The sequence below is a fragment of the Ornithorhynchus anatinus genome, chromosome 12, assembly GCF_004115215.2.
Source record: "Ornithorhynchus anatinus isolate Pmale09 chromosome 12, mOrnAna1.pri.v4, whole genome shotgun sequence".
NCBI lineage: Eukaryota > Metazoa > Chordata > Mammalia > Monotremata > Ornithorhynchidae > Ornithorhynchus > Ornithorhynchus anatinus.
Window position 1 is genome coordinate 9,904,589 of NC_041739.1, and position 23,933 is coordinate 9,928,521.

General features: G+C 45.9%; 1 long non-coding RNA gene and 1 other non-coding gene across 2 annotated transcripts in view; both read right to left on the reverse strand.

The window, feature by feature from the left end:
* The window catches only part of LOC114815516, a 160,270-nt gene that overhangs the window by 69,385 nt on the left and 66,952 nt on the right, over positions 1 to 23,933 (reverse strand). Inside the window, exon 2 of the long non-coding RNA XR_003763301.2 lies at positions 4,261 to 4,370. This is a non-coding gene — a long non-coding RNA (uncharacterized LOC114815516). The remainder of the gene's footprint in view (positions 1 to 4,260; positions 4,371 to 23,933) is intronic.
* Positions 15,516 to 15,653, reverse strand: LOC114815734. Its single transcript, XR_003763536.1, has one exon. It is a non-coding gene; the product is annotated as a small nucleolar RNA SNORA7 (small nucleolar RNA).

Sequence of the window (23,933 nt, forward strand, 5' to 3'; positions counted from 1 at the left end):
CAGACACATTCCCTGCCCACAAGTGTAGTTTCCTATAGGAAGTAATGTGAAGTACCTTAATACAGTCCCAAGATCCAACTTAGTGACCCAAGCAATATGAATATTATTATAATTTTGTGATAAAAAATATAATATAGGTGCATAATCAAATAATTATGTAAATATGTATCAGATAAAATACTTTAAATTGGCTTCTTAGTATGAGTATAAATGCTAAATTTCAAAATAAATTACCTTTCACCCCCTATTCAGCAAAAAGGTAACTAAAGACCTGTCATTGACTCTGCTGAAACAATCAGTCACTACCTAATGCTAAATTGAAATGGACTTTAATCACTCTATTCAAGTAAGTAAAAATAAACGTGCCATCACAAAAGAGTATTAATAGAAGAGTATTTAATGGCGGGGTGGGGAGTGACAGTGAAACCTTCGGGCAAGTCACTTAACCTCGCTATACCTCAGTTCTCTCATATGCAAAAATGGGGATTCAATGCCTGTTTCCTTCCTACTTAGAATGTGAGCCCCATGTGGGACCTGGTTATCTTGTATCTACCCCAGTGCTTAGTACACTGCTTGACACACAGTATACGCTTAACAAATACCACAGTTAGCATTATTATCATTTGCTACCTCTAGTATCTGTCACTGTTTCTGAAACTGCCTCTTACAAGCCCCAGCTTCTTGAAGCATCACAAGTGGTATTTATTGAACACTTACTGTGCGTAGAGCACTGTACTAAGCGCTTGGAGAGTATAATGCAGTCAGTTCAAGGAGAGCAGTTACTCTCTGGATTGCCACATACCAAGGTGGTTGGCCTGCTACCTCTGATTCCCAATGGTCTATTGCTAATAATAATGATCTATTATAATAATAATAATAAAGGCCTATTGCTCTTCTCCCCTCCCCTCCCCACAGCACTTGTGCACATCTGTATATATTATTTATTGCTCTATTTATTTTGTTAATGATATGTATATAGGCCTTCCCAGACTGAGCTTCCCCTTTTCCCTCTGCTCCCTCTGCTGCCTCTCTGCCCCCCTTCACCTCCCCTCAGCTAAGCCCCCCTTTCCGTCTGCTCCTCCCCCTCTCCCTTCCCCTCCCCTCAGCACTGTGCTCATTTGTATATATTTTTATTATCCTATTTATTTTATTACCCTATTTATTTTGTTAATGAGGTGAACATCCCCTTGATTCTATTTATTGCGATTAAGTTGTCTTGATTTTGCCCGTCTGTCTCCCCCGATTAGACTGTGAGCCCGTCGATGGGCAGGGATTGTCTCTATCTGTTGCCGAATTGTCCATTCCAAGTGCTTAGTACAGTGCTCTGCACACAGTAAGCGCTCCATAAATACTATTGAATATATCTATGATTCTATTTGTCTTGTTGATATTGACGTCAGACTACTTGTTTTGTTTTGTTCTGTTTTGTTTTGTTGTCTGTCTCCTCCCTTTAGTCCGTGAGCCTGTTGTTGGGCATGGATTGTCTCTATCTGTTGCCGAATTGTACATTCCAAATGCTTAGTACAGTGCTCTGCATAAAGTAAGCACGAGTGAATGAATGAATAATAATAATAATAATAATTGTGGTATTTGTTAAGTGCTGACTAGGTGCCAAGCACTTCTCTAAGCGCTGGGGTAGATACAAGGTAATCTGGTCAGACACAGTCCCTGTCTCACATGGGCTTCACAGTTTAAATCCCCATTTTACAGAGTGGGGAACTGAGGCATAGAAAAATTAAGTGACATGCCCAAGGTCACACAGCCGACGTGGTGGAGCCGAGATTAGAACTCAATCTCTCTGATTCCCAGGCCCGTACTCTTTCTGCTAGGCCATGCTGTTTCATTGCTGTATCGCGTGGTGGAGGTTGGGCTTCACTACCTCTTGAAAATGTTTCCTTCTGCCCTTCCTGCTTGAATAAACTCCCTTTCAGTTCACTACCTAGTGGTAATAAAAGTTAATAATAATAATAATAATAATGTTGGTATTTGTTAAGCGCTTACTATGTGCAGAGCACTGTTCTAAGCGCCGGGGTAGACACAGGGGAATCGGGTCATCCCACGTGGGGCTCACAGTCTTAATCCCTATTTTACAGATGAGGTCACTGAGGCACAGAGAAGTGAAGTGACTTGCCCAAGGTCACACAGCAGACAAGTGGCAAAGCTGGGATTCGAACTCATGACCTCTGACTCCAAAGCCCGGGCTCTTTCCACTGAGCCACGCTGCTTCTCTGGAAAGTTGTATGCTTCCATAACTTTGTAGACCTTCAGTTTGGTATGAAGCCTACTGCTCTCTTGTTGCCAACTATTGTCAATTTCCTAAAGGCGTTCCACCATTTTGGATTTGGTTCTGGCTTCAGTCATCTGTGCATCACTAGGTAATGAAATGACCAGGTAGCTTAAATTGGTGACAGCATTAATTCCTGTGTTCCTGATGAAAATCTTCTGGCTGGATGCAAGATAGCTTAAGCATAAACTGGTACATGACAGTGGTTTCTTCAGGCTTATAATCACCTTCTAGACTGTGAGCCCGTTGCTGGGGAGGGATCATCTCTATCTGCTGCCCACTTGTACTTTCCAAGCGCTTAGTAGAGTGCTCTGCACACAGTAAGCGCTCAATAAATACGACTGAATGAATGAACCACTCCTTGTATTTTCGCTCAAGATACTGCAGATGCAATAAAAGGCATAATAGTCGATTAATCGGCTTCCCCGTGAACTGAATTAGCATTGTACATCAACCAATCAATAGTATTTGAGTCCTCATTATGAACAGAGTACCGTACTAAGCACTTGAGAGGGTACAAGTGCTTGCCCCTTGCCCCTTCCTACCTCTCCTCCCTTCTCTCTTTCTGCCACCCACCCCGCACGCTCCGCTCCTCCGCCGCCCACCTCCTCGCCGTCCCTCGGTCTCGCCTATCCCGCCGTCGACCCCCGGGCCGCGTCCTCCCGCGGTCCCGGAACGCCCTCCCTCCTCACCTCCGCCAAACTGATTCTCTTCCCCTCTTCAAAACCCTACTTAAAACTCACCTCCTCCAAGAGGCCTTCCCAGACTGAGCTCCTCTTCTCCCTCTACTCCCTCTGCCATCCTCCCTTTACCTCTCCGCAGCTAAACTCTCTTTTTCCCCTTTTCCCTCTGCTCCTCCACCTCTCCCTTCCCCTCCCCACAGCACTGTACTCGTCCGCTCAACCGTATGCATTTCCGTTACCCTATTTATTTTGTTAATGAATTGTACATCGCCTCGATTCTATTTAGTTGCCATTGTTTTTACGAGATGTTCTTCCCCTTGACTCTATTTATTGCCATCGTTCTCGTCTGTCCGTCTCCCCCGATTAGACCGTGAGCCCGTCAAACGGCAGGGACTGTCTCTATCTGTTGCCGACTTGTTCATCCCAAGCGCTTAGTACAGTGCTCTGCACATAGTAAGCGCTCAATAAATACTATTGAATGAATGAATGAATGAATGAATGAATACAAGTGCTTGAGAAGCAGCGTGGCTCAGTGGAAAGAGCCCGGGCTTGGGAGTCAGAGGTCATGGGTTCTAATCCCGGCTCCGCCGCTTGCCAGCTGTGTGACTTTGGGCAAGTCACTTCACTTCTCTGGGCCTCAGTGACCTCATCTGTAAAATGGGGATTAAGACTGTGAGCCTCACGGGGGACAACCTCATGACCTTGTATCTACCCCAGCATTTAGAACACTGGTCTGCACATAGTAAGCGCTTAACAAATACCAACATTATTATCATTATTATTAGAATATAACGTTCTCTGCCCACAGTGAGCTTACAGTCTAGAAGGGACAGAGTCGGCGCAACACTAGTTTAGGATGAAATGACGCGAAGTTGCTCTTCAAGCTGAAATCATTCCTCTGGATGATCGCATTTCTACCACCAACCTATAAATAAAACATTTCACATCGGATCATGCCACCACCGGTTAGTACAAACTCTGGGACTGCTCGATATTATATCAGATACAACCAATAAACATTACGAGTGTCTTGACATGAACTCCGGTATGTCCGACTAGACTAAGAGTTTTACTATTCAGTGGTAGAACCAAGCCCGGGGTTCTCCCCTCGATGTCAAATCGTGGCAAGAAGCCAAAGACCAACTGTCTCGGTGACAATCATACGCGTGAATTTTCATTTTTTGAGTAGCCGGCTAAAAGCCTAAAACCATCAAGTTTAAACACACTCTCAGTTATCCTATAACATTTCTCCCAGAACCCCACGCTAAGAAAAATGTGCCATGTGGTACTCACCCTGTATCTGACGGCTCAAGCGTGTTGTTTCTTCCAACCACACCACGTTGCGTTATATCTAGATGGGTTCGCGTGGCCCGAAGAATATCCCCTGCTTCTGCCGCAATGATCTAGCCAAAACATACGGTGAAAGAAGTATCTGTTAGAGCTGACCATAGGTATGGAAAGTGGAAATAAAGCCTAAATAAAAATGTTCTACCTGTGCATTGTAGCTAAATTCATTTGATCATTTTTTTTCTTTTCCTTTTTCATTTCTGAGTGCCCTTGCTTACCCTACACTACATCTTTTGAAGTATCCTCAGGAGTGTAATACCTCAAGTTGACAACCTCTAGGATAACCAATCAATATCTTGGCTGCTTTAATAGAACGGAAACCAAGAGAGGAAGGATTTACATATCGATATCCCCAGGAGTCTTCCAAGTCTTGCTGGGTTAAAACCTAAGGCCTCCCGTTTCACATCAATGCTAAATGCCTTTGTCAGAAAACAAGTGAATCAGATCATTTATATTGAATCTAACCCCACTGAGTGAGATTTCTTATGGAATGAGGTTGACTGTGTCCTCAACATACTACACATTGAGCAACAACAGACGTGTGTAGTTCCTAACGCACGATTACAGATTATTCACGCATTCATTCAGTCTCATTTATTAAGCACTCACTGTGTACTAAACGCTTGGGAAAGTACAACAATAAACAGTGACATTCCCTGCCCACGAGCTCACAGTCTAGAGGAGGGGAGACGGACATCAGTACCAATAAATCAAATTACAGAGACATATACGAAAGTGCTGTGGGACCGGGAGGGCGGGAAAGAGCAAAGGGAGCAAGTCAGGGTGATGCAGAAGAGAGTGGGGGATGAGGAAAAGTGGGGGTTAGTCTGGGAAGGCGTCTGGGAGGAGATGTGCCTTCAATAAGGCACGTAAGATTGAATAAGATATGACAACTTCCATTAGATTGTCAGATTCTCAAGGGCAGGAATTAGGTCCTGGGCTCTGTTTCGTTCCACTCTGTTGTTTCATTCCAGACTTGGGAGTCAGGGGAACTGGGAACTAATCCCAGCTCTGCCACTTACCTACAGTATTATGAAGTTTGAGCAAGTCACTTCACTTCTCCTTGCTTCAGTTTCCTCATCTGTTAAATGGAGATTAACTATTTCCACCCCACACCCCTTAGACTGGGGACCCTATGTGAGGACAGGAACTCTGTCTGGCCTGATTGTCTTACATCTACCTTAGCACTTAGAACAGTGCTTGGCAAACAGTAAACACTTTACAAATACCGTAATTATAATTATTCTCCCAAGAGCTTAGTACTCTCAAAAGGCCCTCAGTAGGCTTTCAGTAAATATCATTGCTTTGATTTATTGTGGCTGAATTCTAGTGAGCGTTTGACTTCAAACCCTAATCCCAGTTTCACTCTTAATACCACCTCCTCCTCTATTCAACACAGGTCAGCTTCCAAATACACATAATAATAATGATGATGATGGTATTTGTTAAGCGCTGACTACGTGCCAAGCACTGTTCTAAGCACTGGTGTAGATACATGGCAATCAGATCGTCCCATGTGGGGCTCAATCCCCGTTTTACAGATGAGGTAACTGAGGACCAGAGAAGTGAAGCGGCTTACCCAAAGTCACCCAGCTGACAAGTGGCAGTGCCGGGATTAGAACCCAAGTCCTCTGACTCCCAAGCCCGGGCTCTTTCCACTGAGTTACACTGTTTCTCTAACGAATATAGAGAACCTACAGAATGATGCTGGCTCTGGGTGGAGAACGGTGAGCAACAGGCTTCTCTCTGCCCTTGGAAAATTAATATTTATTAATTGATGGGTTAATGATGCCAGAGTCTTCCAGAGGTTATGACACGTTTCCATGATTTCCCAGAAAACTATTTTAGGCCCGACTATCTGTGAGTAATTGAATCTTTGAGAAGAAAGCCTAGTCATCCAGTCAGACAGGTTTCTATACTCCCCAGAGATGCAGACGGGCACATAAAAACGATGCTGACTCAAGTTCTGATTAGCCTCCGGGTCTGACACGCAGCGAACACCAACCTGCTCCAGGCTTGAGGGTGTGACGGTGATCAGATTGGGGCCTCATTGGAATCCTTGTCCCCGCTTCACATCCCTAGCAGAAGGCTTGAATTGGCATCGTGCTCATTAACGATCCTGGCTGGGGTCCACTATCCAACTATCGATTTGCACAAAATCAGCTCAGCTCTCCATTGTGCATCCTGAAGACTGCTCACCTCAATCGATCGATCATTCGGTCCCGAGCTCAGGACAGTGCTCGATACATAGTAAGCGTTTAACAAATACCACTGAAAACGTCAATCGATCGATTGTACTGGCACATAGTAAGTGCTTAATATCATAATCATTATTATTGTAATAATAATTACAACAAGCTTATGTTGTGGTGCTGAGGGTGGGGTGAATAGCGAGTGTTCGATCCAAGTGCTTAGGGGATGCAGAAGGGAAAGGGCCTAGAGGGAATGATGGCCTAGTCAGGAAAGGCCTCTTGGAGATGCGATTTTAATTGGACTTCAAAGGTGGGGAGAGTGTGTGGACTCTCATATGTGAAAAGGAAGGGAGTTTCAGGACAGAGGGAGGTTGTGGGCAAGCGGTCAGTGGAAAGAGAGATGAAATGGAGGCACTGTGGTAGGTTGGCATTAGATAAGGGCTAAGGGCACACTGAGGCCCAATTCCAAGGCTGTGTGGTCAGGATGTGGACAGCAACAGCACAAGGCAGATAGATGTGGAATGCATCAAGAATGAGGAGGCTCTTATTATTATCGTTAGCAATCATAATAATAATTTCTGGTGTTTAAGTGCTTATTACATGCCAAGCACTCGGGGTAGAAACAAGTTAATCGGATCCGACACGGCCCCTCTTGCACCCAGGGCTCGCAGTCTAAGAGGGAGGGAGAACAGGTATTTCATCCCTATTTTACAAATGAGGAAACCGAGGCCCAGGAAATTGAAGTGATTTGTTCAAAGACCTACGGTAGGCACTTGTCGCGGCAACTAAAACCAAAGCGTCTTAAGGAAAAGCTTTAGCGAACCATGAATCAAGGAGGCAGAATTATAAAAAGAGTCAAGGACGGTAATGGAGCAGCTGCCATTGCCAACAGAGGGAAATATTTCTGCGAGAAAGGGACTGTCACTTGGTGTGTTGGGCTGCTCATCGATAGCTGTCCTCTTAGTGGCTCATGGCCAGTGAATGAGTGCCCAGGACTCGACAACTATCTCTAGACTGTAAGCTCGATGTAGGCAGAGAATGTGTCTGTTATATTGTCCTATCGTACTCTCACAAGCACTTACTACAGTGCTCTGCACATGGTAAGTACTCAATAGATACGACTGACTCGTCTTGTCTTCTGACTATTTTGTACTTTGTGCTCTGTATTCAGTAATCGCTCAATAAATACCATGGATGATGCTGATGATGACAAATATACAAAAATTGTGGGTAGCGATCATGTCTACCAACTCAATTGTCTTGTACTCTCCCAAGCACTTAGTTCAGTGCTCTGCGAACAGTAGGTGCTCAATAAATACCACAGATTGACTGGGAAAGAAGAACGTTTGGAAAATTCTTTCTGTTCATTTTGTTTCTCAACAGATTCCATCCTATAAGATTATGAGGAGCAAAGCGGCCTAGTGGATAGAGCACAGGCCTGATAGCCAGAAGGACCTAGGTTCTAATCCCAGCTCTTCCACTTGTCTGCTATGCAACCTTGGGCAACTCAGTCTCCTTCTCTGTGCCTCATTTACCTCATCTAAGGACTAAGACTGTGAGCCCCATCTGGGACATGAACTATGTCCAACCTGAGTAACCTGAACCTATCTCAGAGCGCAGTACAGTGCCTGGCACAGAGTAAGCACTTAATAAATACCATTAAATAAAAAATCCTCCTCTTCATGAAGGAGGCGCGAATTAGGGGTGTCTTCCGGGGAGCCTCCTTAGGCATTTGCCGAAATGAGCGGCCCAACACCGGGTGAGTCACTAGCACAATTTCTTCTCGTTATAAAGACGTACTGACGGTAGACAAGGCTGGGTTTAACCTCCTTGGGGACTTCCGTCAGTGGAAAGAAGTAGTGTGAACTGGGTTCTAATTCTGTCTCTGCCACGGGGCTGCTGTGTGACCTTGGATAAGTCACTTCACTTCTCTGTGCCTCGGTTACCTCATCTGTAAAATGAGGGTTAAGACTATGAGGGACAAGTGGGACAGGGACTGTGTCCAATTTGTTTAGCTTGTATCTACCCTAGTTCTTAGTACAGTGTCTGGCATACAGTAAATGTTTAACAAGTACCATTAAAAAAAACCATGGGACCGAAGTTATGTGACTTGACAGAGTCCTTTAAGCAAATCATTACCTACTAGTGCAAAGACTAGTCATGTGGACTGGTTTGGGGCAGGGAATGTGTCTATCAACTCTGTTGGACTGAACTCTCCCAAGCCCTTAGTACAGTGCTCTGAACACAGTAAGCGCTCAATAAATACCACTGATTGATTGGAGTTGGGTACCCTCACTCTAAGTTCTGACTCTTTGCTTTTTAGAAGGTGAAGGTGGTCAAGCTCCACCAAGCCCTTAGTACGGTAAGCACCCAGTCAGTGGGATTTATTGAGCGCTTACTATAAGCAGAGAACCGTGCTAAGCGCTTAGGAGAGTACAACAGAATTAGCAGACCCATTCGCTGCTCATATGCGTACGGTTGATTGCTTGATTGACAAGCTGGAGTGATATCGGCCATCCTGTCCCTCCCCACCCCGACTTGCTCTTCCAGCCCTAAGGGCGAAGTGAAAGGAGTAGACAGTAAACTTGCCTGCAATTAGGTGAATCCTTCTGGTCGATCACTCAGTACCTGATTCTGGGAAGATGCAACCTCCTCATCTAAACCTCTTAAAATTTGGACCCTCTCGGGGGTCGGGGACCATGTCTAATTCTCACCCATGTCTATTTTCCAATGCTTAGTACAGTGCTCTGCATAGGATAGACCCTTAAGAGAGACTATTGCTTTTACCCTCTCCTCTGGCAGGCATTAGGACATTGAAGAGGAGTAGGGCTGGAAACTAGCCAAGCCAAACTTGCTGCCTCTAGAGAGCTCATCTTTCTCAAACAGACCGGCATTTCCCAGAAATTCCTTGGGAAGCAAGGGATTGGGAAAAGATTCAGCCGAGCGTTCCCTTCTCCGTCGCAAGGATAATAATAATAATAATGTTGGTATTTGTTAAGCGCTTACTATGTGCCGAGCACTGTTCTAAGCGCTGGGGTAGACATAGGGGAATCAGGTTGTCCCACGTGGGGCTCACAGTCTTAATCCCCATTTTACAGATGAGGGAACTGAGGCACGGAGAAGTTAAGTGACTTGCCCACAGTCACACAGCCGACAAGTGGCAGAGCTGGGATTCGAACTCATGAGCCCTGACTTAAAGTCTCTGCTTTCGGTGAGTCCCGGCTGACGCGTCGGCGATCACGTGTACCGTGTTCCTAGGCAGAGCCCGGCAGCCCGGCCCATATTAACGGTCAAAGGAAACCCAGAAATAGCCTCTCTCTTGTGAATCACTTCCAGAGAAAAACTCCACTAACTTCTTCCAGATCCCAGGGCCTATTGGATCATGATCTCTTCCCTTTAGGCTTCAAAAAACACTCAGCATGAGATCCACGTGGTTACAGCCGGCTGGCCCAGCACCACCTCCTCATGAATGCGTGGTCCGATGCTACTTGTCTAAACTCGAGAAGCAGGACGACCTACTGGAAAGAGCACGGGCCTCAGAGTCGGAGGATCTGGGTTCTAACCCCGGCTCTGCCACATACCTGTTGTGTGACCTTGAGCAAGTCATTTCATTTCCCCGGTCCTCCGTTCCCTCAACTGCAAAATGGGGATTCGATACCCGTTCTCCCTTCTACTTCGATTGGGAGGGCTATGTGGGACCTGACGATCCTAGTGCTTGGCACAGAGTCAGTGCTTAACAAAACCCATTATTATTATCATTATTATATCCACTTAGAGGTCAGGAGAACAGATTAGTTTCCCCTCTCTTAGGGAGCAAGGGTAGCCCTTTAGCTTTTCTGGCAGTCAGAGTTAGATCTCGATGGACTGGACAGGGTCAGTAATCAAGACATCTCAGAGCTGGCAGGCGGTTTTAGACTCTGTCAGTGGTGGGCAGCTCCCTCCACTGCTCAGTTAGGCATCTTCCTCGAGCCTGGCTTGCTTTGGCCTGGTCTTCCTCGGCGAAGAAACGTGAGGCGAGGTTTGGAGCGGCATGGCGACCGAGGCGGTGGCTTGCCAACCGTGACTCCGTCATCGGAAATCTACTTGCCCCAGTGCCCGGTGGCACCAGAGTGAACATAGGAAGAGGTGCGGGGAGGACTCCCGAGACCTCGGCCCGCTTCCGGGGACGTCCTACCCCTGGCCTGGAACGCCCTCCCCCGTCATAACCCACAGACGATTACTCTCCCCGCACTCCAAAGCCTTACTGAAAGCACTTCTCCTCCAAGAGGCCTTCCCTTCCCTGACTAAGGCCTCCTTTCCTCTTCTCCCACTCCCTTTTGCATCACCCTGATTTGCTTCCTCTATTCGCCCCCCTCCCCCCCGCAGCCCCTCAGCACCCATGTCCACATATGTAATTTATTTATTTATATTCACGTCCATCTCCCCCTCTAGACTGTAAACTCCTCGTGCTCAGGGAATGGGTCTGTTTATTGTTACACTGTACACTCCCAAGTGCTTAGTACAGTGCTCTGCACAAAATAAGCGCTCAATAAATACAATTGAATGAATAAAGCCAAGTTGGGATGGAAATATTGGACACCCCTTATCTGGGAACCCCACTTATTCCTTCCACCTTCCTAAATCTTTCCTCTCCAAAGTACCTACTATCCTTTCACCCTCTGACTGATTTGTTCCCGAGGTCCTCGTGACAGCTGTAATTACAGCCCCCTGTAATCTTTCTGTTCAACCAGTCCATGAATGGTGTATATTGATCACTTACTGTGGGCAGAGCACTGTACTACGTGTTTGGGAGAGTTGGTAGACATCACCTTCCCCTCACGGAACTTACTGACTTGTGAGGAAGACAGACACTAAAATAAAGACAGGGGAAGTGACAGAATTTAAGGCTATGGACATGAGAGAAGCAGTGTGGCTCAGTGGAAAGAGCACGGGCTGGGGAATCAGAGGTCATGAGTTCAAATCCCGGCTCCGCCGCTTGTCCGCTGTGTGACTTTGGGCAAGTCACTTAACTTCTCTGGGCCTCAGTTACCTCAACTGTAAAATGGGCATGAAGACCGTGAGCCCCACGTGGGACAACCTGATCACCTTATATCCCCCCAGTGGTTAAAACAGTGCTTTGCACATAGAAGGTGCTTAACAAATGCCGTTATTATTATTATTATTATTATTATCATTATTATTAAGTGCCGGGGGAAAGATTACAAAGGCGCTCAAGGGGTTGAATCTTCCCTGGACCTCATCCCTGACTGAACCCAAAAACCATTCCTACATGCTCCTCCCACCCCCACCAGGGTAATTATTCATTCAATCACATTTACAGAGCCCTTACTGAGCCCAAAGCACTGTACTAAGTGCTTTAGTTCACTGTCTCCTCCTTTCCTCTTCTCCCACTCCCTCCCGTGTCACCTTTGCACTTGGATTTGGACCCTTTATTCATCCCTCCCTCAGCCCCACAGCCCTTATGCTCATATCCATAATTTATTTACTTAAATAAAATGTCCATCTCCCCCTCCAGCTTGTAAGCTCATGTGGGCAGGGAACGGGTCCATCAACTTAGTACAGTGCTAAGCGCTTAGTACAGTGCTCTGCACCCAGTAAGCACTCAATAAATGCGATTGAATGAACTCCGTTGTATCTTACTCTCCCAAGTGCTTAGCACAGTGCTCTGCACACGGTAAGCACTCAATAAATACGATCGAATGATCGATCGTGCATTACTTTACGGCCAACTTGGTAGAGAACTGCCTGGTTTGTTAAACTGCCACTTCCTTCCATTCCGGCGGTGGTCTAATTGTCCCGTCTACTTTAAAAGTAATCAGGTCAGAAGGAACTCGGATCATGGGGAGTGGGAAATTAGTACAATTATTCTATATTATCTCAAAAACCGTTGATACTCCTCTAAAATTCAGAGATGGTCGTAGCCATAAAATACTATCGTTTTTCAGAACAAGATGAAAGATCAAGAATTCATTCTTTCCGCTGAATTTTCACCAGCGTCTAGTGTGGTGCTTGGCAGATGGCTGTGCACTTAAGGAATTATTGAGGAGGAGGAGGAGGATGATGGAAGTATGGTAACCATGAATTAAGGTGCAAAAGTCCTCCTGCTGCCCCAGTATTTTCTGCTGGTACAAGATAAAATAGTTATTTTTTTCTTCCTGCGTGTTTATGCATCTTAGGCTTGACAGTCATAAGCACCCAAGGGAGTCAGAAGGAGCTATGAGGATAGTGCAGAATACAGGATTGATGTTCTTTTGTTCACTCGATTCTAATCTCTTTATTGATAGGGCCATTTTTCATTTGGATAATGTAACGGTGTTTCACTCAGACAGATCGTCTGCGTTAGTGCCATTTCTCCCGACTTCTGTGAGTCGATTTAAAAGGAACTAGAGTGTATCGGTACATTGGTCCCCACTGGTGACTGGGAAAACAGTCCTGACTTGATCCGGGCACGCACCCCTGCTAATTAGGTCCTGACTTCAACTTTAGCGATTCGAGCTACCCCAACACATTTTGCCAGGATTGAAGTTGTTTTCAAAATTGTTCAGGTAGGCAACTCAATTGAAATGGCCCTTGCCAGTGAAGGTCATGCACACGAAATCCACAAACCAAGGAAGATTGCAAATGCATTTCTCTTGCTCCTGTAAGACCAGGAGTAACACTTTGATCCCAGAAAATTCCAAAATGTCTTGTCATTTCTATGGTATTCAAGCGGTTATTATGTGCCAGGCACCGGGGTAGACACAAGTTAATCAGGTTGGACACAGTCTCTGTCCCCGCATAGACTTAATCCCCATTTTACAAATGAGGAAATTGAGGCACAGCTAAGTAAAGTGACTTGCCCAAGGTCACACAACAGTCAACCTTTAAAGGCTTCTTAAAAGCCCAACTCCAAAAGACCTTCCGGAACTAAGCCCTCATTTCCTCTTCATTCATTTAATTCATTCAGTGGTACTTACTGAGCACTTACTGGGTGAAGAGCACTGTACTAAGCACTTGGGAGAGTACAATATAACAGTAAACAGACGCATTCCCGCTTCTCCCACTCCCTTCTGTGTCACCTTTGCACTTTGATTCTCACCCTTTATTCATTCTTCTCTCAGCCTCACAGCACATCATCATCATCATAATAATTGTATTTCTTAAACTCTTACTATGTGTACTGTACTGCACACTGGGGTGGCTCCAAACAAATCAGGTTGGACACAGTCCCTGTGCCCCTTGTCAGCTGTGTGACTGTGGGCAAGTCACTTAACTTCTCTGTGCCTCAGTGACCTCATCTGTAAAATGGGGATTGAGACTGTGAGCCTCACGTGGGACAACCTGATTACCCTGTATCTACAGGGCTCTGCACATAGTAAGCGCTTAACAAATACCAACGTTATTATTATTATTATTACCTCCTGGGGCTCATTTTACAGAAGAGGCGACCGAGGCACAGAAAAGTCAAGTGACTTGCCCAAGGTCACACAGCAGACGAGTGGCAGAGCCGGGATTACAGCCCAGGTCCCTCTGACTTTCAGGCCCGTGCTGTATCTACTAGACCACGATGCTTCTCCTCTTGTCTATTCCCAAATAGCCTGCCCGGTACATGCACCATGGTGACAATGTTAAATTGCGCATCAGAGCTGCTCCTTGAAATGGAACTCTCTTTACTCGTGTCTTCCAAAAATCACTTCCTTGCCATGGGTTCCTTATCAGGGACTGATGTTCCCCGGATCGAATTCTTCCATCTCTCTGGCCGGCTCCAAACCTGGCCTGTAACCGCGTCCCATCCCCTCACCGATCGACCTCCCCCGGCACCATCCGGATGGCAACCCGGCCTTCTCCAAAGTTCCCCTCGGAGCCCGCTCACCGTTCCCATTAAATCCAGAGTGTCGCAGAATCCGAAGTTTGTAGGGACCTCGAGACCATCTCTAATCCAACTCCCTGCCCGTAGGAAGGAAAGGACTAAACCAGTCAGGGCAGGCATCTTCTCATCAGCGTGACGTAGTGGATAGAGCATGTTCTTGGGAGTCAGAAGGTCATGGGTTTTAATCCAGGCTCTTCCACTTGTCTCGAGCGCTTAGTACGACACTCTGCACACGGTAAGCGCTCAGTAGATACGATTGAATGAATACTGTGTGCCTGTGGGCAAGTTACTTAACTTCTCTGGGCCTCAATTATCTCATCTGGAAATGGGGATCGAAACCACGAGCCCCACATGGGACAGGGACTGTGTCCAACCGGATATGCCTGTAACCCCTCCAGTGCAGTGCCTGGCACGTAATAAGCACTTAACAAATGCCATAATTATTATCACGCTGGCAGTCAAGATGTTCTGCCTTGCGACCAGCCACAGTCTTGTCCTGCTTTAACCGAAGCCCCCTTCCTCTGTATCGGCCCTCACTGAACACGGCGGACAAATGATCCGCTGTCTTCAAAGACTAGATTCCCAGGTGGCCTAATCAGTCGTACTTATGAAGCGCTTACCGTGTGCGGAAGCTCAGGTTTGTCCCTGATGACGTGGGACAGACTGTGAGAGAAGAGGGTCCCACAAGACCCCTAACTGAACCACTCAAGGTCAGACAGATGGCATCCCTACCCCCTTCTAGCATAGCTGGCCAGCCGAAAATGGCAGCCGTGAATTCCTGAAGACCACATGCTTGGAAGTTTTCTCTAGCTGTTTTGACCTACAGCCCCTTGGACCGAGTTCGGTATTCTCCAGCTACAGGTTTCGCCGTCAGAGGTGTAGACCATTTCACTGCCAGAACCGGAGCAGTGCAAGTAGAGCGGTGAGAGCGGAAAGCCCTTTTTATTTAATCTGCCCTACCGTCTGCCCAGCAGAGTTCCAGTCTTGTCTTAGGCCCTCGAGTCGTTTCCGACCCATTGCGACGCCCAGGACGTAGCTCTCCCGGAACGCCCCGCTCTCCATCTGCAATCGTTCTGGTAGTGGATGCAGAGAGTTTTCTTGGTAAAAACACGGTAAATTTGAGTCTCCACCCTCGACTCTCCAGCATGGGTGGGGTTTGGATTTGTAGCAGATTGTCTTCCACTCGCTAGCCACTGCCCAAGCTAGGAATGGAATGGCTAGGCCTCTGCTTGACTCTCCCTCCTCTAGCTGAGACTTGTAGAGGACTGGAAACTCTCCAGGTGCCACCCCGAGAGAGGAAAAGTTCCAGTTACTCTCCCTGATTTCCATTCCCTTATTCTGAGTTCTGCCTGTCTTCTTTGATGATTTGGTGGATATTGTCCTTAAATCCTCCATTCCACAGAGGAGATGTCTTCTGGCAAACCTGGCATGGGGTTAATCTGTGACAGCTCATTAACTGCCCTTTCCAGGCCCCATGGATTCCAGTTTTGCTGCCTCCCAAGTAATGAGCAGAACTGATGTTCTGGAAGAAGAGGGTAAGAAAGAAGGGAATGCCTGAACGTAATCCATCTCTGCTGGAAGTGGGCTTCTGTGGGGAAGTACAGATGAATGTAATCCCATCACTTCTGCACACAAGCCATGAGGGCTTCTGGGACATTCTCTTTACTTTGTTGAATAGAATAGTCCCGCAGATAGTTTCTCAAAAGTCACCAGGCTACAAACCTCTTTCTCTGGTCAGCAAATTACACATGGATCCAGTCCAGACTCTCTCTCCCCACAGCACTAGATTAGGCACCATAACCTAGTGGAAAGAGCACGGGCCTGGGAGTCAGAGGACCTGGGTTCTAATCCTGGCTCTGCCAATTTCTGGCTCTGTGACCTTAGACAAGTCATTTAGCTTTTCTGGGCCTCGGTTTCCTCAACTGTAAAATGGGGATCCCATACCTCTTCTCCCTCCTTCTTAGACTGTGAGCCTCATGTGGGACAGGGACTCTGTCTGACCTAATTAACTTGTACCTACCCCAGTGCTTAGAACAGTGTTTGACCCATAATAGGCACTTAAATAGCATAAAAAGGACCTGCCAACCCCCAAATTCCTCCTCAATCAATGGCACACTGTGGGCAGGGATCATGTCTACCAACTCGGCTGTATTGTACTCTCCCAAAATTTGTTCACTCATTCATTCATTCAGTAGTATTTATTGAGCACTTACTATGTGCAAAGCACTGTACTAAGCACCGGGAATGTACAATTCGGCCACAGATAGAGACAATTCCTGCCCAATGACGGGCTCACAGTCTAAATGGGGGAGTCAGACAGCAAAGCAAATCAGAACAAAACAAAACAAGACATCATCAAGATAAGTAAAATCAAGGGGATGTACACCTCATTAACAACATAAATAGGGTAATAAATAATATAAACAAATGAGCACAGTGCTGAGGGGAGGGGAAGGGGTAAGAGCAGAGGGTGAAGGGGACAGGAGGGGAGGGGGAGATAATAATGACGGCATTTGTTAAGTGCTTACTATGTACAAAGCACTGTTCTAAGCACTGCAGGCTACAAGGTGATCAGGTGGGGCTCACAGTCTTAATCCCCATTTTACAGAGGAGGTAACTGAGGCACAGAAAAGTTCAGTGACTTGCCCAAAGTCACACAGCTAAGTGGCGGAGCCCGGATTTGAACCCATGACCTCTGACTCCCAAGCCCGTGCTTCTTCCACTGAGCCATGCTGTTCCAAAAGTTCAGTACGGTGCTCTGCACACAATAAGGGCCCAATAAATATCGACTGCTTGAGTGCTCACGCCGTGCAGAGCGCTATATTGCGTACCTGGGAGCATAATACAAGAGACTGGTAATATTTATGATAATAATTATAATAATAATTGAGGTGTTTGTTAAGAGCTTACTATGTCCCAGGTATTGTTCTAAGCAGTGGGGTAGGTACAAGATAATCATTTTGGGCACAGTTCCTGCCCCACACAAGGCTCGTGGTCTTAATCCTATTTTACAGATGAGGGAACTGAGGCACAGAGAAGCTAAGTGATTTGCCCAAGGTCGCAAGGCAGACGAGCGGCGCCGGGTCCTTCTGACTCCCAGGCCCATGCTCTATCCACTAGGCAACTCCGCTTCTCGATGTGTCTGATAAACACATTCCCTGCCCACAACAAACTTACAGTCCAGAAAGGGAGCACAGATTCCCATTTTTTAAAAGTTGGAGAAGAGACAGAAAAAACAGACTTTTTCCATTTCTTCTTGCCTAATGGCTGCCTTTTATTTGACCCACTGCCTGATTCGTTGTAGACTCTGGAGACAATTGTCCAGTCTCACGGAACCGGCTGCTCTACTCTGTGGGAATTCTGCGGGGGGAGGGGTAGAAAGCAAACATTTCACGACATTTGGGTTTAAGAAAAACAGAGCTTCAAAATAAACATCTGAGAACGATTTGTTATTCAATAATTCATTGGACATCCCTTTCTTTGTTTGAAGTTAACCTATTAAACTTTCATGAAAAATACTCTACGGGCTTTCCGAAGGCGATGGAGGGGCTATGCTAAAGACTCCTGAATTTGGTTCCAATATTCGCCGTAAAACTGTGAAACCAAAGAACCTCAGATGAACGAATCCACCCTCATAACCAATATTTAATGTCATTCCTGTGGAATATGTGGGCTGGGTGGGGGGAATGACGTTTCATTTCCATTGTCTTAGTCCCCCATGGAACCCATCCTCCACAGTAGGGGCTGGGCAAATTTTTAGGCCAGAGGACCATTTGGCAAATTTTGAGGTGTTCAGAGGGTCACGTGTAAATTTGCCTCTCAGCTACATGGCGAGACTAGGACCCCATCTTCAGCCCCAAAAGAACTTCCCTCCACCTAAATCCTGCACAACCCCACAAACAGACAATTTCCAGCCAAGAACCCGGAGGGCTTCCGGTCTAGGAGTCACTGCTGACGATGGTGACGGTATTTGTTAAGTGTTTACTATGTGTCAAGCCCTGTTCTAAGCGCTGGGGTAGACACACACTAATCAGGTTGGATACAGTCCCTCTCCCACATGGGGCTTACGGTCTTAATTCCCATTTTACAGATGAGGTGACTGAGGCCCAGAGAAGTGAAGTGAATTTCCCAAGGTCACACAGCAGTCAAGTGGCTGCTGGCTCAGTGAAGCAGCGTGGCTCAGAAGCAGCGTGGCTCAGTGGAAAGAGCACGGGCTTTGGAGTCTGAGGTCATGAGTTCGAATCTCGGCTCGGCCACTTGTCAGCTGTGTGACTGTGGGCAAGTCACTTCACTTCTCTGGGCCTCAGTTAGCTCATCTGTAAAATGGGGATTAAGATTGTGAGCCCCATGTGGGACAACCTGATTCCCCTATGTCTACCCCAGCGCTTAGAACGGTGCTCGGCACATAGTAAGCGCTTAACAAATACCAACATTATTATTATTATTATTATTAAGTGGCGGAGCCAGGATTAGAACCCAGGTCCTCCTGACTCCCGGGTTCGTTCTCTATCCGCTAGGCCACTGCTAATGGAGAGTTCTGAACCAGAGGATTTAAGAATTCCTGGAGCATAAATAGCAACAGCAACAGGATCCCCTTCAATATCGGGGTCAGAGTTCAAGCATGAAGGATGTCCAAATAGCACTCGGCAGCTTCAGAGATGGAAAATAGTTTCCAAGACAGTAACTCTGTCATATGGCTATGAGGATTAACCCCCCCCCCCAAAAATCTCTCATTCAAAGAACACTCTTACTGCGGCTCAAGAGGTGAAGGCCACTGAGTTTCAGAGAGCAGGCAGATCCATGAAGCACCTTTCACTGATTTGATCAATCAACCCATCAATCATATTTACTGAGCACTATGTACAGAGCACTGTACTAAGTGCTTGGGAGAGTACAATAAAATGGACACAGTCCCTGCCCATAAGGTGCTTACAATCTAGAGGGGATCTGCATGTTGAATTGAGTTAGGCATTTCTGCCCTTGTTGAACTGGCCCTACCAGTAATAACAGTAACTGCGGTATTATTTCAGTGCTCGTCACGCGCCAAGCACCGTACTAAATGCCAGGGAAGAGACAAAGTCATCGGGTCAGGTCAGACGAAGATCCTTTCCCTCTTGGGGTTCGCAGTCTAAGAGGGAGAACAGGTATTGATATCGTGTGCTTGGTACTGTGCTCTGCAGAGAGGAGTGCTCAGTAAATACAACTGATGGATTGATTAGCTTGACAAGCTGGATATTCCAGGAAGTCGCTGACTAAACGGCTGCCTGCACTGCTCAATTAGATTAAAAAGGAAATGAATCCCTTTCAGTTGTAGTGAGGTTTTAGAGGCAAAAATACCTAAAATGATCCCACCCCAATCTAACCTACAGCGTCTTCCCTCTTTCTTCTACGGGCATCAACAGCAATAATAATATTCACGTGGAATTTAGTAAATGTTAACTAAGTACCGAGCACCCTGCTAAGCGCGGGGTAGATGCAACGCAGTCGGATCGGACGGAGCCCCCGTCTGTCGTGGATCTCTCGGTTTAAGTAAGGGGAGGGAAAACGGGTATTTAATCCTCATTTCACAGAGGAAAAAACTGAGATACCAAGAAGTGATTTGCCCAAGGTCCCAGAGCAGTCAAGCGGTGGAACCAGGATTAGAACTCGGGTTACCTGACCCTTAGACCTTGTCTTTTTCCTCTGGGCCATCCTGCTTCTCACACTCAGACATTTTTTAAAAAAAGAAATCAGATCTGAGATCCTCCAGTATGTCCTCATGAAACCCTAAGCAGTGGCAGAATGGGAAGGAACCAAGACATTCACAGGGGGAAGAGCTTCAGATTCTCTCAATTTTTCATCCGTACAATTCAGTTGTATTTTTGAAGCGCTTACTGCGTGCAGAGCACCGTACCAAGCGCTTAGGAAAGTACAATACAACGAAAACAGTGACATTCTCTGCTCACAACGAGCTCACGGTCTGGGGGAGTCGAGGGGGAGTGTCAGTGAGGCAGAGTCACCCCAGAGAGGCAGTGTCGCCTAGTGGAAAGAGCAAGGACCTGAGAGTCAGAATCAATCTATCAGTGGTATTTATTGAGTGTTAACTATGTGCAGAGCACTGTACTAAGGACTTGGAAGAGTACAACAGAGTTGGCAGGCAAGTTCCCTGCCCACAACGAGTTTCCAGTCAGAATATCCGGGTCCTAATCCCGGCTCCGTCGCTTGTCTGCTGGATGACCCTGGGCAAGTCATCTAACTTCTCTGTGCCTCAGTTTCCTCACGTGCCAAATGGGGATTCGTTACTCGTTTTCCCTCCTACTTAAATTGCGAGGCCCACATGGGACCTGATGATCTTGTATCAACCCCTATCCCGACCATGCCCCTTGTCAGCTGTGTGACTGTGGGCAAGTCACTTCACGTCTCTGTGCCTCAGTTCCCTCATCTGTAAAATGGGGATGAAGACTGTGAGCGTCAGGTGGGACAGCCTGATGACCCCGTATCTCCCCCAGCGCTTAGAACAGTGCTCTGCACGTAGTAAGCGCTTAACAAATACCAACATTATTATTACCCCGGCGCTTCGTACAGTGTTTGGAACATAGTAAGCGTTTAGAAAATATCACCGGTAGTATGATTATTATTATTACCACCATCTGGTTGACAGCATGAAGGGAGCTTGCAGCAAACACAAAGCCAAACAACTGCTAGGAGCCGTTTGTCATCAAAATTTCCAGCCTTGACAGGAATCAGCTCCACGTTCTTTCCCACCCTCCTTTCCTGCCCACTCTCTCGACTAATAATAACTCTTCTGTCTCAAACCAGCTTTGTCTTGCAGGTGTTATTCACACGAGAGTCAGGAATATAATGAAATTGGCAGGAAAATAGTTGCTCTCAACTTTTTCCCCCTAGTCTGCACAGTTATTTGCTACGGTCTGAATAGTTGTTGACTAAGGCATGACACAGAAGATGTGGAATTTCTGTTTAAAGGCGAAGGACCTCTACAATGGATTCCTGATTTTCTCACTGTGGGCATGGAATGTGTCTGATTATTGTTGCACTGGACCCTCCCAAGCACTTAGTACAGTGCTCTGCGCAAGGTAAGCACTCAATAAATACGATCAAATGAACGAATCATCCAGAAATAAATGATATATTTAAAATCAGGTTAGGAATTAAAATAAAATGTCAATGTAGTATCAGCATAGAGAGGCACGCCACTGTAATGATACTAATAATAATAATAATGAAAGTACTTAAGTCCCTCTATGTGTCAGGCACTGTACTAAGCGCCGAACACAAGCAAATTGGGTTGAACAGAGTCCCTGTCCCATGTGGGGCTCACAGTCTCAATCTCCATTTTACGGATGAGGTAAACTGAGGTATCGAGAAGTGAAGTGACCCGCCCAAGGTCACACAGCAGACAAGTGGTGGAGCTGGGATTAGAACACACTGACCTTCTGAGTCCAGGCCCATGCTCTAACCAATATACCGTGCTTTTTCTCTGTAGACCAGAAGCTCCTGGTGGGCAGCGATCTGTAGTGCTCTGCACACAGTAAGCGCTCAATAAATACGACTGAATGAATGAATGAATCCTTCTCCCTCCTTTCTTGACTGAGAGCCCTACTTGGGACAGGAATTGTGTCCAAACTCATGATCTTGTATCTACCCCAGAGTTTAGGAGAGTGTTTGACTCATAGTAAGCACTTAAATACCATAATGATATAATAATATGCCACCTTAATTATCCTGGACGCTGAGCAGCCTCAGCATACAAACTGAAAATGCGACTTTTGAACCTAACCCATCATTTTCCATTGGCTCCATGATTCGGAAGCCACGACGTCAATAGAAAGGCTCTCTCTCTAGGTTAGCCTTCATTGCTACGTTGGGTTTTAGTGCAATATGAAGAATTTGGGCTCTGCCATCCCAAAAGCTCAAGAGGCTTTAAATATATAATCTCACTAAGCTTCACAACACCTTTGGGAACCCAGTTTTTAGCAAGTGTAAAGAACAATATTAAATCCCAGCCCACAAAGCAGAAACTTATAGCTTTAACTCAGACTAAGAGTCTAAAAACTTTAAAGCTTGAACTCACTGTCTGCCTTTTCAGGGTAAATGCTGAATCTTTTTCCGGGACCAGAACCTTCTCTGCCCATCATACTAATAATTATTATTATTATTATTGTTGTGGTGTTTGTTACAGTGCTCATTAAGTGCCAAGCATATTATTAAACACTGGGGTTGATAGAAAGTCATCAGGTTGGATATAGTCCCTGGCACATAGTAAGTGCCTAACAAATACCACTAAAAAAAACACAGACACACCACTGATCAAACACCTTTCACCAGTTTAGACAGTGCTATTAAGCCAGAATTTTTTTAAGAGCGACAGATTTGGGATTTTATTAAAGATTCATATTTTATTTCCCTTTAAAATAATGCATTTCTGGTCATGTCATTCATTTAAAGTACAGCATTATCATAAAAAGATAACATTCATAACCACTAATAGCGAAAAAGTCAATATAGAGAAATCGATGTAAATTACGTTGAAGTTTTTAATTTGCTTTTTAGTGAAAAGAATGGGATTAAGGTTGGCAGATGTTTGTCGAACGTATTCACTCCAATTTTTTCTTCAAATGTCTGAAATCTCCCTTTCTTCTAACTGTTCCCTGGGAGATGTGGCCTTGCTAGATCACATTTCAGAACGTTATGAAGGAGAGAAACAGCTCCTTAAACCTCCCACTGCAGCTATGAATTTAGGTGGAAGGGTAGTCTTAAGAATGTTGACATCGGATATCAAATTCATCCAAATGTGTTTAAAGAAACCGCTCAGAAGACCATTCATTCAAACACGCAGCCTAAATCTAGCCTAGAGATTTTGAGCCTCCAGAGGGAGTGGCCATAACTAATTTCCCCCCTTGTACTCTTATTAAATAATAATAATAATAGTAAATAGTGGCATTTAAGCGCTTGCTTTGTGCCAGGTACTGTACTAAGCACTGGGATGGATACACAAAAATCAGGTTGGGCACAGTCTCTGTCCCTCATGGGATTCACAATCTTAATCCCCATTTTAAAGCTAAAGTACGGAGGCACTAAGAAGTCAAATGACTGGCCCACGGTCACATAGCATATGAGTGGCAGAACCGGAATTAGAACCCAGGTCCTCTGACTCCCAGGTCCGTGGCTCTTTCCAATGGGCCACGCTGTTTCTCTTCCAGTGCTCAGAACAGTGCTCTCTACTAATAAAGACATTTACTATTCACTGGAAAAGGGAACATGTCTACCAACTCTGCTGTATTGTACTCTCCCTAGTTCTTAGTACAGTGCTCTGCAAACGGTAGGCACTCAATAAATATGACTGAATGAATATCTATCCCCAGGCTTGGCACATAATAGTAAATAATAATGTTGGTATTTGTTAAGCACTTACTATGTGTCGAGCACTGTTCTAAGGGCTGGGGTAGATACCAGGTAATCAGGTTGTCCCACATGGGGCTCACAGTCTTAATCCCCATTTTACAGATGACGTCACTGAGGTGCCAAGAAGTAGCGACTTGCCCAAAGTCACACAGCTGACAGGTGGTGGAGTCGGGATT